We start from the raw sequence: 20,398 nt of genomic DNA on the forward strand, positions 1-20,398 counted from the left end.
CTACAAACTACAAATAAAAATTATGACTCACAAATTAATTCTGTGACAATACCAAAGTTAAAAGTATAAAAATTGTTTGTTACCTCAAAAGTTTTGAAGTTTGACATCATGATAATGTACAATCTTCTAACTTCGATGACATTCCTCCCAGCGAAATCACAAAAAGAACGCGCCCAACGTGGGGCTCGAACCCACGACCCCGAGATTAAGAGTCTCGTGCTCTACCGACTGAGCTAGCCGGGCTTGAACTCTGTGAGTGGACACCCAATACGTGAACAAATTAGCAGTATTACCAATGCCAAAAATATTGAATTTATGCTAGAAGCCAAGCACTGGGACCTGTGTAACTCTTCAGACCTTGGTGGTTTGTTAACATACAGCAGCGTTATCAATACTTTCTTTTATCAGGAAATATTTAAATTTGTGAAACTGCATTCATTCTGAATATTTAAACATTTTACATATTTCTTTTTAACATTTGGTTAAGTACTTTAATATCCTACAGCATTTCATACCAGAATCGTCTCATTTCAATTTAACATTATCAACTAACTAACTATCTTGCAAAAGTATATTACAACTAATACAAACTACATATACATGTGAGTTTGAGAATATTTAAATATGTGTATATAAATGAATAAATAAATATACATGCACACACACTCGATGTTAAAAATATACAGCTCGATGTTAAAAATATACAGCGAGGAAAGTTTGCATCAAAAATTGAAATATCAAACACCCAAAAATGAGAGCAACTTTCCAGAGAGGGATTGTTGATGTTTTTCATATCTGGAATTTCTAAAAGACGTTGAGCTTACCATGCCTCAAATTTAAACCAGCACTTACCAAATTGAACAAAGAAATTTTTCTCCTCTAAGACTGGTTTGAAACACTGACATTAACAGACTATAGGCTCAAAATTGCACATTATTTACATAGACAAACAACACACCATATATATAATGTATGTATGTATGTGTTATGTGTATATATGTATTATGTATTTATATATATATATTTATTCCTTCTTACAGGTGAGTCACACCAGAATATAATAATCTTTTAAACAAACTTTCCTCGCTGTATATTTTTAACAGCGATTTTTCTGGCCCTGTTCAACCAAGCTTGAAAAGAGTGTCTGGAATTCTAAGTAACCTATCAACAACTCCCACAACCTACGTTGCAGAGCGGTAACTTTTTCTCCTCCAACTACATTGCATTGGATTCATTCCTCCTCCTGCGAAGGGGATGTAGCTGCTTTGGATTCATTCCTATTTCTGCCAAGGGAATGTAGCTCAAATGGTAGAGCGCTCGCTTAGCATGTGAGAGGTACTGTAAGGAAGGTTTATTAGTAACATGCCTGCTGTGTTCCAGTAGCTGGCAAAAGCAAAAATGTAGTTTATAAATGGGTGTGACAACAAACAGCGACCTGCTATTGAGAGAGGAGGCAGATTTGCTTAAGTAAAGGGAGATCACAAAAGTTAGTTCTGCCTCGAAATTTCTTTTGTCTGAGATGCTATATTCAAGTAGATATGTCCAATATAGTTTGCCTATGCTTCGAAAGTTTTAAATATAATAAAAATCTTATTACATTATGGTTCTTCAGATTTGTTAAGATATAGGGTATTTATAAACTATACTAGACACATCTATCAGTGTATCAACTGACATACAACCCAAAGGAAATACGGAACCTTTCCAAAGATATTTATTATTCCACCTTTCATTTCAGTGAGGAAATGATGAAACTTATTTCATCCTAGATAAAGAAATTGACCATTACAGAAGCAATATTACTAGGGTTTCCATTATTTAGAACTAAATAAATAATTATCATACTGAATATAGCATCTCAGACAAAAGAAATTTCGAGGCAGAACTAACTTTTGTAATCTCCCTTTACCTTAGCAAATCTGCCTCCTCTCTCAATAGGAGGTTGCTGTTTGTTGTCACAACCATTTATAAACGACCATTTTTGCTTTTGCCAGCTACTGGAACACAGCAGGCATAATTGTAATCTGGAGATGCGGGGTATCGATCCCCGTACCTCTCACATGCTAAGCGAGCGCTCTACCATTTGAGCTACATCCCCTTGGCAAAAAGGGGAATGAATCCAAAGCAGCTACATCCCCTTGGCAGAAAGGGGAATGAATCCAAAGGAGCTACATCCCCTTGGCAGAAGGAGGAATGAATCTAAAGCAGCTACATCCCCTTGGCAGGAGGAATGAATCCAAAGCAATGTAGTTGAAGGAGAAAAGTTTCCGCTCTGCAACGTAGATTTACAGGTAAATCACTTCCCCAGAGATTAATACAACACAAACGGTCAGTTAGGTATGGACAACAGAACTCGGCTATTTTCAATCATATAAATGAACATAACCATAGAATAAACTGGAATATGTCACGTGTAATTTATAGCAGCAACTGCCGGTACAAGAGTCAAATGATGGAATCGGCCTTAATAAAAGAGAAGCAGGTAATGAACATCTCAAAAGGGAATTGGACATCAGACATCGTCGACGCAGTGTTCATTCAACCAACGCTTAAGATGATTAAAGGAAGATTATCAGCGGGGGTGACCTAAATTGGCTTACTTGTGGACGAATCTCTTGGTATAAATACCACCTTTTCTGTAAACTTTTCTCATTCATATACTAAGAAGAGGAGACAGCAGTCCCCTCTGAAATAGTAGTACTTTTCTCTCTACATTTTGGTGTTTTCTTTTTATGGGCTCCTTTTATTAGATGGAATTCTGTTGTTACAGAACACCTTTACCAGTCATATATATATATATATATATATATTATATATATATATAGTATATATATATATAATATAAATATAATATAATATATATCTATATATATATATATATATATATATATATATATATATATATATAATATATAATATATATATATATATATATTATATATTATATATTATATATATATATAACATATATATATACTATATACATATATAAATGTATACATATATATATATATATAATAATATATATATATAATATATATATATATATATATATACACATACATATATATGTATACATATATATATATATATATATATATATGTATATATAAGTATATGTGTGTGTATATATATATATATATATCTATATATATATTATATATATATATATATATATATATATATATCTATAATCATATCCAATATTTGTTTTCATATATGTTAACCGAAGGCGAATTTTATAGTAGATAAGAAATTTGTCGGCTCATGGGCGTGAACCACAGAACCAAGAATTCAAGACGTAAAGTGAAGCTCTCTATACCACATGGCTATCAAGAGAGGTATAAATTAACACTGCCTCTCACCTACAAAACCCTGTCGCACTCAGGTATTTGTTGTCTTGGAGTGGGCATCAACCCACCTCAACCTTGATAACTTTGTGCGACAAAAGCTCTACAAAGTTAAGCTCAAGGTAGGTTGATGCAGACTCCAAAGCAACGAATACCTGAGATCGACATATATGAAAGTATATTAATTCCGAGGTAGAGTGAATTACATATAAAAGGAGATTTATAGCTTAATGCTTATGTATGAATCACAGTAATGTGATACGACTCATAATGTGGCTACGTTCAACTAAAGCACTACAAAGTTATCAAGGTCGAGTGGGTTGATGTAGACTCCAAAACAACAAATACCTGAGATCGAAAGGGATTTATAGGTGAGAGGCGGCGTTAATTTATACCTCTTGTGATAGCCGTGTGGTTTAGTGTGCTTCACTGTACATCTTGAATTCTTGATTCTTTGGTTTGCACCTATGAGTCAACAAATTTCTTATCTACTATAAAATTCCCTTTCCATTACCATATATGAAAATATATTAATTCCACGGTAGAGTGAACTAGATATTAACCCTTAAACGCCGAAGCGGTAAAATAAAAAAATGACTCCCGTATGCCGGAGGGGTTTGAGAGTGAGCGCGTAAGCGGAAAAAATATTTTTTTTAAATCATCACAGCGCCCTTAGTTTTCAAGATTAAGAGTTCATTTTTGGCTCCTTTTTTTGTCATTGCTTGAAGTTTAGTATGCAACCATCAGAAATGAAAAAAATTATCATTATCATATATAAAAAATGCGATATATGATAGCGCAAAAACGAAATTTCATATATAATTGTATTCAAATCGTGCTGTGCGCCAAACGGTTAGAGGTAACAAGTTACTTTTTTTCGTTGTAATGTGCACTAAATTGCGATCATTTTGATATATAACACATTGTAAAACGATAAAAGCAACACAGAGAAAATATTATCACAAAATGATGCATGAATTCGTAGCGCGCGGATGTAAAAAAATAATTTTTTAAAAAATTCACCATAAATCGAAATATTGTTATAGAGACTTGCAATTTGTTTCAAAATGAAGGAAAATGATTGAATATACGATACTGTAAGAGTTTTAGCTTACAAATGCAGTTTTCGACCATTCGAACGAGTTAAAGTTGACCGAATGTCGAATTTTTGTTTAAATTTTTTTTATAGGCAATATAAAAAAAATAGAATGCTACAAACCTTCCAATAATTTTTGTTATATTGTGCATGTTTTTGCGGCACATTTTCATATATAAACCTTTGAAAAAAACGCGTAATATGAAAAGGCTCAAATAAATTTTGGAGGAATAATTGACCTAACCGCTTTTAGAGAGATTTTAGGCCGAGAATCGGCGCGCGGAGGGGAAAAAATGATTTAAGGCAAAAAATTTCACCATAAATCGGATATTGTTCTAGAAGACTGTTGCAATTTGTTTTAAAATGAAGATAAACTGATTGAATATTACTAGACTGTAAGATTTTTTAAAAATGTTGTTTTTTTTTTTTTATAAATGCGTTTTTTGACCTTTTCGGTTGAGTCAAAGTTGACTGATCGTAGTTTTTTTCGTACTTATCGTACTTTGATATGGCCAAATACTTTCAAAAATGATAAACTGCTAAACCAACCTTCCAATATTTTGATTATATTATTTTGCATGTTTTTGCCTCCACCCATTGTTCCATATATAAACCTTTAAAAAAAGCGGTAATATGAAAAGGCTCAAATATTATGGAGAATGTGACCTACGCGTTTCCGAGATTTTCCGGCCCGAGAATCGTCCGGGGGGCGCGGAGGGGAAAAAAATATTTTTTTCAAAAATTCACCATAAAATCGAGATATTGTTCTAGAGGACTTGCAATATGTTTTAAAATGAAGATAAATGATTTGAATATTACTAGACTGTAAGATTTTTATGTTATAAAAGCGTTTTTTGACCTTTTCGGTTGAGTCAAAGTTGACCGATCGTAGTTTTTTTTTCGTAATTATCGTACTTATATGCAAATATTTCAAAAATGATAAATGCTACAACCTTCCAAAATTTTTTGTTATATTGTGCATGGTTTTTGCGCACATTTCCATATATAAACATTTAAAAAAGCGTAGAATATGAAAAGGCTCAAATATTAGGAGAATGTGACCTACGCGTTTCGGATATTTTCGGCCGAGAACCGGCGCGCGGATGGAATAAAAATATATTTTTTCAAATATTCACCATAAATCGAGATATTGTTCTAGAGACTTGCAATTTGTTTTAAAGTGAAGGTAAATGATTGAATATTACTAGACTGTAATTTGGTTACCCCAAAAAAATATTTATAATAGATATATATATATATATATATATATATATATATATATATATATATATATATATACTATATTATATATATATATATATATATATATATATATATATATATTATATATATATATATAATTTTTTTTTATACGTAAAATATATATATTACATTCTTCGATTCTGGTACCAATACATAAATAAAAGGAATGCAGGTGTCACTTCTCTTTTCGCATACAATGAAAATGTCTTATTATTATTTATTTTCATGCACACATTCATATATATAAAAAATTGTAATAAATATAAAACTAAATATAAAATAAGCAGAATACTCACTCGTAATCCTGACTCTTCGTTCTATTCTTTTGTTTTCTCCCTCCTCCATTGAAGAGTCTTGCATTTTTTTCCACTCGACAGGACGAGGTACAGGTGGAGGGGAGGGAGACGCGCGCCCCTTTCTACTTGCTGATGGACCCGGCGCGGCCCGTGCGCCCTCCGCTGTCGGTTTAGGGGGCGCGCTCCAATACATGACCTTAGTGTGGTACTTTCGGTCACACTCCCCTATCCTGCAAAGAGCAACTTTGCAGAGACGACAGAAGAACCGGGTGTCTCTCCTTCTGCCATTCATATGGCACACCCGGCACGTTTCTGCCTTCGCCCTTCTAAGGCCTCCAGTATGTGTTCCCCTGGCTGCAGCCGACACGCAGGGTCCACTACCGACGAGAAGCGGTATGGCGGGGCCGGCAGCAAGAGGGGCGTCGTCAGCAGGGGCGTCGGCAGCAGGGGCGGCCGGGCCCAAGGAGGGCGTGTCAGCAGGGGCGTCGTCAGCAGGGGCTCGGCAGGTCGTAGCGACAAAGTTGGCCCTCCTATCTGCCCTTTCCTCTAGGGGCAGATCTGCAGCTCGGGGCAGGGGGTCAGTTAGGAGGCCACTCATCGGTGATCGAAGTTGATGAGGGCATTCCCGGCTACCTCTAGGAACTGTATGTGGGTCAACCTCGGAAGATTGTCACCGCAGTACCCACAGTACAGTATGTAGGCATTTTGGAGGGCCAACTGAAGGAATGTATTTGAGGAGCTTCTGTGTCCACCTTCTGGTTCTCCTGGCGAAGGGATAGTACTGGATGAGCTGATCAAAGAGATCAACTCCTCCCATGTGCCTGTTGTAGTGCCCAATGACAGTAGGCCGCTCGGTACGAAACTCCTCAAACACAACTCGGCCCTGTCGACGTGTCTTCTTCCGCTGTACGATCTCTTCTTGGATGGGTTCATGACTCGTCGTAATCATGGGGACGAGTCGGACACCCTTCCAACAGATACGAAGACAGCGCCCTTCTGCCGCCACTCTGTCTCTCCTCTTGCCAGGTGTTGCGGATGACTAGCGAACCTCTTGAGGACATTCGGGGCCCCCACACACCAAACCGAAGGGTACCACTTGACGTGAACACCTGCTTCATACAGTTCCTGGGCCAGGGATACCGAGTTATAATAATTATCCATAAACAGGTGATATCCCTAGTTACGAAACATCCCAAACCCCAAGGTTGAATACAGTGTCACGCAGCGGAGAAGACCCCGGTATACACTGCAAAGTCCACAACGTATCCAATGTTGGCCTCGGTAATGAGAAAGAATTTCACACCATATTTCTTTCGGCTTCTTGGGGTTATACACTTTTATACTAAGACGTTCCTTTGTAAGGCATCATCCCCTCATCCAAAGACAGGTTCTTTCCAGGAATCACGAGATTACTACACCGCTCACGGATATAATCCAAACACTGTACGCAACTAAAATGAGGCGATCACTGTTATTCCGGGGTATGGCCCTTCGGTTGAAGGCGTTGAAGTACCTGTCCATCGCCAGGAAATTATCACGGGACATAACACCAGGCACATTCGGCATACATAAAAAATAATTTCTCCTCCAATATTGCCTGACGTCGACAGCAGGTGTCATACCAAAATAAATGTGGAGCCCCAAAAAAAGTGCCATGTCATGAGGTTGCAACCCCGCCCAGTAATATGACAAGGTCGTCTTCAGCTCATACCGGCAGTACCGAGCGTAGTCCACCGTCTCGTGTACCAGGTATTCCAGCAATTCCCGCGTCAGGAAAAGCTGGATGAACCCCAAAACAGTCAGGGGTACTGGTATGGTCATCCCAGGGGTTGCCGTGAAGGGGTGCATGTTAGGAGGGGTGTTGTCCTCCGTCCACCCCTCGTCACTCTCCGACGACCGACCTTCACCTTGGCTGGCGTGACGAGCCGACCTTCTACGTGCCCGTGCGCGTGCACGGGTGCGGGCACAATGCACACTACCCCCCACCCCCCCCCCCCCCCCCCCCCGTTGGCCATCACCCTCACTTAGGCCTTCACTTTCTGTATCGTCCTCTGCGATAAAACTTGAGCCCGTATCCCCACCCTCCCTTTCCTCCTCAGATTCCCCCTCGTATGCACTGAATTCGAGCTCACTTTCGGGATGTGAGCCTCGAACGGACATTGGGGCAAATATCATCCTCACTTTCATCGGGACGATGTTCCTCATCACGCGATGACCATCCGCCATCAAAATGAGGACTTGCGACATGTTCCCGATCAAGCTCCGAAAGATATTCGTCTATGTCCCTTGGTTGGAGGCCTACGAATGCCCCTAAGGACGCCCACATGCTTCCTAGGGGTAACCAAAGGCATACGATGTGTTCCCGAAACACTTTCAGCCACACGTGGCCGCACAGAACGGCCTTGAGGCGCGGGGGCCATGCTGGGGGCTTGGCCCCTAGCCAGCATACAGGTCCAAACTCGCCTTACACGATCCCTTCCGACGGGTAAAACGCGCCTTTCACGGTTCACACGTCGTTGAGACATATCTAGGAATGTCCTGTAGCAATACAAATGCTCAAAGTCTCGCACAAGTCCAGAAAAACACGCTTTTCACGAAAGATCGCTCTCGGATGGTGCGCTACTGATGCTGGCTGGAGCGAGAAGAAGGGATATCGCGCATGCGCACCTGGGTCACGCTTCAAAACAAAACAAGGCCTTGATCCGTGAACTCCCAGCATTCCCCAAGGCGCGTGATTCAAAAGTTTTAGGCTGGTAGGCCTATAAGTATTTTTCCGCGAATTTTAAAAAAAACTTTCGTATGTCGACGTAAAATACGTCCAGTCGGCACCCGACAGACAATTTATCTCGACGTAAAATACGTCCAGTCGGCGTTTAAGGGTTAAAGGACATTTGTACCTTAATGCACACACACACACACACATATATATCATTTGATAAGGAAATTTTGTCTTTTGTCCTAATACAGTGCCAAACCTAACAATCTTACAGCTACAGTTGCGTTCTCACTACAAATTGGAGGCAAAAAATACTGTGCTCTCTTAAAAATATTACAGTTTAACATCAAGTTATTGTACAAGCTATTTTCACCACTTTTCCTCTCATCGTCAAAACAACTACGCACAACGTGGGGCGCAAACCCAAGACCACGAGATTAAGAGTCTCGTGCTCTACCGACTGAGCTAGCCGGGCTTAGGAAAACAAAGTGGTTTGTTAGGAAACAAGCTCCATTACCAACACTTAAGACTATCAAGAAATATTTTCATAAACAAAAAAGTATTCATGTTGAATATTCAAACATTTAAACACCCATATTTTGCAAAAATCTGGGAGGGGTTTCATATCCGCGGACAATCAATTTGCATGGGAAAAAATCTGAAATTGTTATGAACAACAATTTTGTAGTTGACCTAGTGAAAAGTAAGCATACGAAAAACGATCAAATGGTAAAGGGGACCCTTGTGGGAAACGGGTTTTTGGGTGGGGAGAAACTACCTCGGATGTTTACAGCGTCCGAAACTCTCAATTCCCAGTGTAGATGTAATGATGGAAATCATTCATTTAGCATTTATGACAGTACCCATGGAAATTGGTAGACTGGAAAACCAATTCTTATCAAGATGTTAAGTTAGCCACTCGAAGTTGAGATTGTCTATGATCGAGTGTACGTACGTAAGTACGTAACTATAACCAAGTACAGTGGTACCTCGAGATACGAAAGCTAACACGAAAAATTTTACGGCTCTACATACGAAAATATTTCAAGATACAAAAGGTTGTTGCTGTAAAGTCCGAGATTCCCCCAGACCACAGATAACAATTTTGAAACTCGCGCGCCGCCAACAGAGTAGACTCACCACCATCCTCCTGCTCTCCCATTGGTTCCTGATGCTAGTCACTGCCATGAGATCCTTCTCTCCTATTGGTCAGCATCCTTCCCATCATGCATCTACTACGTAGCAGCGTGCCTCGGCCACTCGGTACAAGCATCGTTATCGTACGCACGCGGTATTCGTTCATTCTAACGATTTCGTTCATTAACGTAAATTCGTTAGTGATTTCATTGCAGTATACGTACTTTATCGTGTTGTGTGAGAACTTTACTCTACTTATATGTAAATTACGTACAGTACATACGTAGTCGTGGGTCCCAAGAAAGTTGAAATTCACGGAAAGAAGAGAATGCTCTCTTTGGAGACAAAGATGGAGATTATCAAGAAGTATGAAGCTGGTAAGCGATTGAGTGTGATCACCAAGGAATACGGCCGAAATCTGTCAACAATAGGCACCATCCTTAAGCAGAAGGATGTCATCAAAGCAGCTACACCTTCCAAGGGCGTCACTATTTTGTCCAGCAAGAGGACCCACGTGCACGAGGAGATGGAACGGCTGCTTCTTGTCTGGATAAAAGACAAAGAAATCGCTAGCGATACGATAACGGAGACGGCAATCTGCCACAAGGCCAGCGCTATTTTCAGCGATTTGATTGCCCAGGCCGAAGACGACGGAGGAGAAGGGACATCAATGCCAACCCCAGAGTTCAAGGCTTTGCATGGGTGGTTCGAGAAATTCTGTAAATGGACTGGCATCCATTCGGTGATGCGGCATGGGGAGGCTGCCAGCTCGGACACGAAACCGGCCGAAGCCTTTAAAGACGTTCAACGAGATGATGACCAAGGAAGGCTACAGTTCTCAGCAAGTCTTCAACTGTGATAAGACTGGCCTTTTTTGGAAAAAAAATGCCTCGTCGGATGTACATCACGGAGGAAGAGAAGAAGCTACCCGGGCATAAGCCTATGAAAGACAGGCTTACGCTCGCACTTTGTTCAAACGCCAGTGGGGATTGCAAGGTGAAGCCACTACTGGCCTATCATTCCGAGACACCTCGAGCCTTCAAGGCCCACAAAGTGCTAAAGGAGGCTTCCAGTGATGTGGAGGGCTAATGCAAAAGCCTGGGTAACGAGGCTTTTGTTCACGGAGTGGGTAAATCTGTGTTTCGGCCCGAAAGTGAAGAAATTCTTGGAAGAGAAGCACCTCCCTCTGAAATGTCTGCTGGTGTTGGACAATGCCCCTCCCACCCTCCTGGCCTCAAGGAAGATATCCTAGCGGAGTATTTCTTCTTCAAGGTTCTTTATCTTCCGCCTAACACCACCCCTCTCCTCCAGCCCATGGACCAGCAAGTGATATCGAACTTTAAGAAGCTGTATACGAAACATATTTTCAAGAGATGTTTCGACATCACCGATACCACAAACCTCACCTAGCGTCAATTTTGGAAGGAGGATTTTGACATCGTCATATGCATCCGACTCATCGACCAAGCTTGGCAGGAGGTTTCGAGGCGAACCTTGAATTCCTCGTGGAGGAAACTGGCCTGATGCCGTATCCGCCCGAGACTTCGAGGGATTCGATGTGGGCGAAGCTGATGCTGCAGATTCAGAAACAGTTGATGAACCTGAAACTGTTTTGCAACCAGATCTTGACGAGATCGTTGCACTCGGCAAGTCCATGGGGCTGGTCGTCGACGAGGACGACATCAATGACCTTCTCGAGGAGCACCAAGAGGAGCTTACGACGGATGACCTGAAGGAGTTGGAGGCCATGCAACATAATGTCGTTCAAGAGGAGTTCTCTAGCAGCCGCGAGGAGGAGGAGGACAACCCTATGACAATGGCAGAAATTAAGGATGTTCTAGCCGCTTTTCATAAAGTGCAATCATTTGTAGAAAAAAAGACACCCCGAAAAGGCTCACACAGGTCGTATGCTTGCGCAGTTCGATGACGTTTGCCTGAGTCGTTTCAGGAACATTGTGAAAAATAGGCAGAAGCAATCTTCCTTGGATAGTTATATTTTAAAGAGGCCTTTAATTAGCAGGAGTAAGTAAAAAGGAAGAACCAAGTGATACTAAAAAACAGAAAGTTGAAAGTGGTGATGAAGTTGAAATTTTGTATAAAAAAAAAAAAAAAAAAAAAAAAAAACCCTACGTAAAGTATAAAAAAGTAAAAAAAAAAATTTTAAATTAAAAAAACAATTTTTTTTTATTTTAGTTTTTTGTAGTGTTACAGTTTTGTTAATGTGTTTTGTAAATTTTAGTTTATGTATGTTTTCCTTACATTTTTTTATGTGTTTCGTAAAGTTAAGTGTACGTACGTACGTATCTGCCGTTTGTCCTCCTCCTCTGTCGCCACTTTCGGAGATAGCCTCACTGGAAAGGTAAGCTTCCACATTTTACTACATACATACAGTATTTCTTGTATACCATGTACATTAATAAACTTTATTTACAGGTAGTTATTAAGTTAGGTATTGAATGGTCCAAATTGTTGTAGTATTTCATTGTTTATAGGTCAATTTAGCTTTATTATGAAATTTACTGGGGTGTTTTTGGATGGCTTAGAACGGATTAGCCATTTTACATGTAAAATGCGGACCAAGATACGAAAAACTCATGATACGAAGGGCGCCTCGGAACGGATTAATTTCGTATCTCGAGGTACCACTGTACGCAGTTGCATAAGCTCAAATTGCTCTGTTCGAGACGAGTATGGCAACGCTGAGGGGAAACGAATGTATCTCCCCTTATATTCATTTGAAATTACGTATTTCTCTCTTGTAAAAGGTATGCACTTGTCGTAGTTTTTAATGTATATGTTGCCATAACACTTGGTAGTGTTTCTTTTTACTTTTACTTTCATATAACTGCCAATTGCCAAGAACTGTAATGGTACGGTTACATAAGTTGCACCATGTTGAGTTTGCATGTTGTTGCAATTGTGCCATCAACTAACTTTAGGCTGAGATGTGAATTAGTCTTCCATATGTTTATAAAAATGTCAGTTCTAGAGTCAATCACCAATGGTATGCATATAAAGTCAGGCTAACTGCGATGTGTAACAGTAAAGTTAGGCATGAGTAGCATAGCCTAAAGGCCTAACGACAGCATGCTCTTTGGCACAAGATTGCCGTCCTAAATGAACTGTTTGTATTACACGGAACCAGTATAGGGGTCCAGTGTAAGAACCAGTATAGGGGTCCAATGTAAGGATCAGTATAAGAATCGGTGTTGGTTCTAACTGGTATTGAAGGATTACAGCTAGGAATAAGCTGCTTTTAAATGTATCCACCTACTGTTAAGAAGAAATATTAAAAAAAAACCGGGAGCCAGCCTTTCCCTCAACCCTTATTATAACAATGAAGATTCGACTGTCTCCGACGTCAAGTACCTGTTCCAGCTAAGGATAGGCCCAGAAATATAGTAGCCTAGGCCTATGAGGTACCTTTATATTAGCCTATGGTTTGAATTGTTATGTATAGGCTAGTCTGAGTTAATTGTCCTAAAATGTATAGTAGCCTCCGAATGTTTAAGTCAGGACAATTGACACATTAGTACTGTATACATATGCAGTATAGAAAATACATGAGTCATAAGAATATCATCATTAGAGATATTACATGACATAGACACACATTAATGTACATATTTACGGTTTTGTTACGGTTGACCCTTTACTCTACATACAAAAGTTTGACCCATTACTTTCATACAAACCTTTGACCCACTTACTCTACTTACAAAAATGTTTGATCCGTTACTTTGCATACAAGTTTGACCTAGGCTAGCCTAGGACCCTTTGCTTTGCATACAAAACTTTGAACCACTACTCTACATGTAAAACGACAGACTAGCCTAGACTACCACTAACCAACATTACTGATAAATCAAATGTTAATGGTGAATATGTTTATGTGTGCTGTCAGTAAGAATGTGGCGGAACGGCGCTTTGCGCCTTATCCAAATATTTAAATATTCTTGGCAAGCTCATTTGTTCTAGCAAGAGGTATTGTTTTGCTGCATGTGCTAGCCTCAGGGGTTACAGAGAATTAGCCACTCTACATACAAAAGGACATGGCTAGCCTAGGCTATAATTCCCCTCATACCTGTAACATTAAACACCTTACTCGTTACCACAGACTGACCTACGACCTTACATACAAATGGCGGCAACATGCACATACCTACGGGCCCATTTAGGGCCGATAGATCTGTTCGAACACATGCTTCGGTTCTGGCTTCGAACTAACCGAAACACTAATTTAGGCTACCATAAAATTAATATACAACTTAACGTATTCAAAGTCACTGCTGTCCAACGACCATGAAGGCATCAGTCTCGGCCTCTTTGAAACAGGCGGGGGATCATGCACCTCGCTGATAGAAGGTCCTGGCCTTTTTGTTTCGGACCAGGAAATTAAATCCGAGATGGGGGATGTCGGGCAGCTTTTAAGCAGATAGACACACTTGATCAGATTCAGAAATGGCAGAAATGGACACGGAACATCTTGTAGATACTGCTTCTGGATAAAGTACGTAGAAAAATAGCTTTCATAAAGTTCTTTCTGCATACCATGTCTCGGTAGCTTGCTCTGTTTAAAAACACGCCACTGCAATTCTATAGTGTTCATGTGTACATTCGGAACGAAGTTAACACTGTGGTTCACGACATTATGTGCAAAATAATGATCCCGGGCTTTGCTGTACTCCTTCCAGCAATCAGATGCGATTGTGGTTTCTGGAAGCACGTTATCAAGCAACACCAGGAGCAGAGTTTCGGCAGAACGGTCAGGAACCACCTTGAAAAGGTCACATGTGTCAGTCGGTCAATGCCACCAAGCACCCAAGATCCATCCATCTTACGGCCACGGCTGTACTTCCATTTCCCAAATTTAGATTTGTCGATCTCAACAATATGACCAGGACCACTGATTTTCTTATAATCAGAACACAGGATTTGGCAACATTTATATCTACAAAAATTATACCAATCCACCATGGTGTTAGGTGCTAGAGGCATAACAAAATCCCTCACAACACACTGTGGGGTTTTCTTAGTTAAACAAAATATTAATATAGTAATAATAATTGTTTCAAGAGACAACCGCGACTTTTAAACAAATTACCCGTACCAGACTGATACCTTCTTTCCGCACATGTATATGATTCATCTGTTTCCTGTGTTGCACATTGTACATAAACCTGAATGATCACCAAGTAAACCTTCTCTGTAAAGCCACTTCATAAATTTGTCGGTGTTGCGTAGAAGCTTGATCACAATACTAATTAACAAATGAGTATAACTATCGAACTCGTCTGCAGAGACTTTTCAGGAACAATACTTCAAGTATTCTATCCATGATGGCGTTGAACTACGGAAAGAATGAATTCTTCGAGAGAAGGTAGGGGTATAAATCCTATTCATTAGATGTGTTTTTGTTGGTTGGTAGTAAATTAATCCATGTCCCTTGGGAACGACCAAGGTCAACCTGATACAGGATTGGTTCGATTTAAAATTCCCGCGATGAGGTCAGGGCAATATACAGCACCTCACTGCGGCCACCTCAAGAACTATGGGAGCTTCGACCTCCGTGTCACCATTCACATCAACTGGGTACTTAGAAAAAGTTACATTTCACGGGAAATATCGGCTGATGGCAAATTGGCGTAAATTAGTGGGAAAAGTGACTTTTCAGGTAGATTTTGGAATGCTGGACATCTTTTATTCTATGCATTTTTTTTATTTGAAATCATAGTTTAAGAGCTGTAGGCTCTGTCTGCGGATATGTAAAAATCTGATTAAGCACTTTTATATCCTAGCAGTATTTGAAATTTAGAATTTTTTCATGTAAGTTTCTAATGTGTAAGTTTATATTCTTGCAAAGGTACATCTTAACATTGTAAATCCAAAGTCCATATACATGTGACTGACCATATCGGTGTATGTTTTATATATAATATATATATATATATATATATTTATTTATTTATTTCAATACATTCAGTCATTAAAGCTGTATAGCTTCAGCATAAACACCATGAAGAGAAATTTTGGATAATTATTAATCAGAAAATCTTATCTGTATATCTAAAAGAAATTTATAATTCAAAATTTCAATGAGGAAATTATATAACTTATTAGATGTCACCCACAGAATAAAAAACAAAGATTTCCTCAACAAGTAAAACATAACTGTTAAAAACCCAGAAAACAGAACTTGTATAAGAACAGAAGTTGTATTTGAGTCGAGTATAGAATTTAGGTCAAAGGCCAAACACTGGGACCTATGAGGTCATTCAGTGCTGAAATGGAAATTGACAGTAATAGGGTTAAAAGTGTAACAGGAGGAAACCCTCGCAGTTGCATTATGAATAAAGTGTTAGGAGAGGGTGGAAAGTAAGATGAAGAAAGAACATGAAAGGCGGCACAGTAAAAGGAACGAAAGTGGTTGCAGCTAGGGGCAGAAGGCAAAGTGCAAAGAACCTAAAATAATACCTACAGTGCACCGGCAGGTCCACTGATGACACTACCCCCATACGGGAAACAAAAGATGTAATACCGACTTTGGTATAGCTACGGTTTCCCGAGCCCACCCTACCGCCAACCACTAGATGGCAGTAGGTCCGAACAACACAATCAGCGGAAGAACACCCAACCAAAATTGCGGCGATACCAAAACAACAACTAACAATGTAGAGCCGAAAGCTTAATAGAAACAATAAAGGGGGACCACATTGGGAAACCAGGGTTTTTGGGTAGGGGGAGATGGATACGAGTGACAAAGATCACCGAAAACTTTACAGCAATGGTAAAGGTGGGCCCTGTTGGGAACCGGGGTTTTTGGGTGGTGGGAAACTGATATGATGAGTGCGGGAGCCAAATAACAAACAATTTAGCAGCAGGTTGACCCCTACTCTGCATTTAACATGTTAACCTCTTACTCTACAATCACGAGGCGGGCTACGCTAGCCTACTACTCACCCAAATTTGGTACCGCTTACCTATATTGAATGTGTTGATCCCCTACTCTACAAACGGGAAACAGACTCAGCTAGCCTACTACATACCTACATTTGGTACTACTTACATTTACCAAGTTAACCTACAAACGAACGCACCAAACCCGACTTAGGGCACGTACTCTAACCTGAACCCCCGAGTATGGTAACAAAGGTTGTGAGCTAACCAAACAGACCAACCTAACCTGACTTAGGGCGTGTAGCCTATCCTGACCGGCCCCCAGTATGGTAACAAAGGTTGTGACCTAACCAATAGAACCAACCTAACCTGACTTAAGGAGCGTAGCCTTACCTGCCCGGGGGCGAACCCCCAGTATGGTAACAAAGGTTGTGACCTAACCAAACAAACCAAACTAACGCACTTAGGAGATAGTTATATTACATAAATAAAACATTGCACTTACCTTAGCACTGAAAATCTGACATGTCGGACCAATCTGGAAGGGCGAATCTGGGCCTTTTGGCTGGGACGTCAAGCATCGACAGTTCGGTTTGAACACCGTAGTCACGGGTTTGTTGTGGTTGTTGAGTACAGCGGGACAAAGGACAGATTTTCCTTGGTGTTGACTCTTGCTTTCTTTAATGGATAGGTGCGTTTAATGAGGTCGAGGAATGTTTTGAATGGGCAACCGCGGTTATTTAAGTAATGTTTTTTAATACAATACATAGAAATATACAAAGGGTACAGGGTTTTTACTGTACCACTCCGTGGCAAAAATGATATTGTTATGATACAATAAAGTTTGTTCATACTTACCTGGCAGATATATATATATAGCTGTATTCTCTGAAGTCCGACAGATTTTCAAAACTCCCGGCACACGCAGTGGTCGGCCAGGTGGTTAGTACCCATTCCCGCTGCTGGGAGGCGGGTATCAGGAACCATTCCCATTTTCTATTCAGATTTTCTAATACCACTGTCCCCTGAGGGGAGGTGGGTGGGTACTTGATTATATATATCTGCCAGGTAAGTATGAACAAACTTTATTGTATCATAACAATATCATTTTGTTCATGACACTTACCTGCCAGATATATATATAGCTGAATCCCACCATTGGAGGTGGGAAGGGACAGAATAGAATGATTTTAGGAAACAAATTGCATGCAGATGATTGACATCTTGGTTCCACCTGTTAGCATAGCTGACTTCGTGATTACTGTCACCCAAGTCGGCTTTTGCTTTACTAGAGTCTCAAGCAAGGTAGTGACCTGTATAGCTGGTGAGTTCTAGATGATTTGTCAACGGGAGCGTGACCACAATGTGACTAGACCATATTGACCATACCATGAGGGCTAAGAAGTAATATATATCACCACCTGACCAACCTAGCCAAAGTTAAGGATGTTTTAACTAAGGCTTAAGAATTGAGAATATCGCCACTGGCGGCAACCCAACAACTAAAATTAACAGCTCTTCCTAACCATTTTCTACAGGATAGGATGAGTGGTACTTCTTGCCCCCAAGATTGTGTCTGCGGACACGTATCTCATATGTCGTCTTCACATCCCGCAGGGAGTGTGAAGCGAACACAGAGTTGCTTCGGTAAAACGCGGCACGCAGTATGTTACTGAGTGCCATTCTCTGTTGAAATGTTTCCGAGGCCGCCCCCTCACCTCGTGAGCATTTACTTTAAAAGGTTTAAAATCTTTGTCCAAACATGACGAATGCGCCTCTTTGAAAAAACTCCTTAACAATAACGCCAGGGCGTTCTTCGACATGGGCAAGTCTGGTCTTTTTACGGAACACCACAGATTGTCCGAAGGACCTCGACTTTTTTAGTTTTATCTAGATAGAACTTGAGAGTCCCGACAGGGCACAGGACTCTCTCTGGCTCTTGCCCAATAATTTGTGCCATCCCCTTGATCTCCAAGCTTCTGGCCAAGGGTTAGACGGGTTTTCATTCTTAGGCAAGAACGGAAGGCTTAGAGAACACACCGCATTATGTCCTCTAAAGTCAAAACGTCTGATGATGGCTTAAACCTCACTAACCCTCTTTGTCGTGGCTAGAGTGGTTAGAAAATTAGCCTTTCTGGTCACGTGCATTAAGTTTACAGAAAGGAAAGGTTCGAAATGCTTTGACATCAGGAACTTCAGACTACGTCTAAGTTTCATGCCGGAAGCTTCGATCTAGACAGTCTCGAGATTTCCACAGACCTCAAAGATCGTGAAGGGCTTTGTTGTTAGACAGATCCAAATCTCTGAGCCCAAAGGCCGTCAACAACATACTTCCATATTCTTTATTAGTTGGAACAGCCAGCTTATCCCATTCTTCAGACGGAAAGGGAAGACTGTAATGTAATTCACAGAGGTCGAGGTGGAGGAAAAGCCATTCTTCCTGCACTATCTCCAGAAACGGCCCACTCCGATTGGTACACTGCAAAATAGGCAGCATTTCTTTGCCTTGGCAATGACACTTGCCATTAGTCTTGAAAATCCTCTCATTCTGATCAAGTTCTCGACAGTCTGAACGCAGTCAGACTCAGAGCGGAGAGGTTTTGAGGTACTTCTCGAAGTAAGGCTGTTAGAGTAGACTGACTCTCTCGGGAAGGGTCCTTGGAAAGTGCTCTAGGAAGGACGTGACCTCTGTGAATCCAGCCTCTCGAAGGCCAACATGGGGAGATCAGCGTCATTCGCTCCCTCTGACGACGGAAATTATCTTATTACATCTCCTAAGAGTTTGAATAGGGGAAAAGAGATTAAACATCTATCCCAATTCAATACCATAGGATGGCGTCTATTGCTACTGCTCTCGGATCGAGAATAAGGGAGCAGTCTAGAAGAAGCCTCTTCTTCTTCAACATTGCGAAGAGATCTCTGAACAGACGTCCCCAACGTCTCCACAAATCTCGACACACTTCTAAGCGAAGATTTTACTCAGACGTCAGTAATTGCTGCCGTCTATCGAGAAGATCCGCACAGACGTGCTGCATAATCGTGCGACGAACCTCTTGAGGATCGTTACGTTCCGTAGCTGTGCTCATAACAGGCTCTCTCTTGTTAACGCGAACAGGGACGAAGAGAGTGTTTCTCGATACTTTAGAGATATGAGAGAGCTGTGGAATTTTCCGAGTTGATCTGGACCACTCGGCCAAAAACTTCTTTTTTGAGGAACTGGAGAGCCAACCGAATTGCTTCCAATTATTTTATCTTATGTGACAGGACATCTGTACCCCTGTCCGGATGCCTGGCACCCTCTCGCTATCCCCTGAGGTGATCCTTGACCTTGAGAGATGTTCAGAATCATTTCTAGATCTTCGATGCTATTCCAGTTTTCTGGCCGGAAAAACTGGAGAGGTCTGAATTGCAGTTTATTCAGGGAATCAAACTTCTCCAGCGAGGAAATGGTCCCCAGCAGACTCATTCATACCCTCACCGAGCATGTTTCCTTCCCTAATAAGGCTGCGCTTTGCTTAAGCAGGTGTGCATTATTTTAGTGCTATGCCGCGGTAGACTCGTACCGAATTCTGTTACCTTGCGGTAAACAGAACCGAAAAGGCCTAATATATGTCTCTGTTGAAAAAATTCTCGCAAAGCGAAG

The 20,398-nt window shown here is 40.6% G+C and overlaps 1 long non-coding RNA gene and 2 other non-coding genes across 4 annotated transcripts in view; all 3 read right to left on the reverse strand.

The window, feature by feature from the left end:
* The window catches only part of LOC135209587 (uncharacterized), a 701,429-nt gene that overhangs the window by 620,159 nt on the left and 60,872 nt on the right, over positions 1-20,398 (reverse strand). The window lies entirely within an intron of this gene.
* On the reverse strand, positions 171-243 carry Trnak-cuu (transfer RNA lysine (anticodon CUU)). Its single transcript has one exon. It is a non-coding gene; the product is annotated as a tRNA-Lys (tRNA).
* Positions 2,026-2,098, reverse strand: Trnaa-agc (transfer RNA alanine (anticodon AGC)). Its single transcript has one exon. It is a non-coding gene; the product is annotated as a tRNA-Ala (tRNA).

Source organism: Macrobrachium nipponense, chromosome 11 (assembly GCF_015104395.2).
Source record: "Macrobrachium nipponense isolate FS-2020 chromosome 11, ASM1510439v2, whole genome shotgun sequence".
In the NCBI taxonomy this organism is placed as follows: Eukaryota; Metazoa; Arthropoda; class Malacostraca; order Decapoda; family Palaemonidae; genus Macrobrachium; species Macrobrachium nipponense.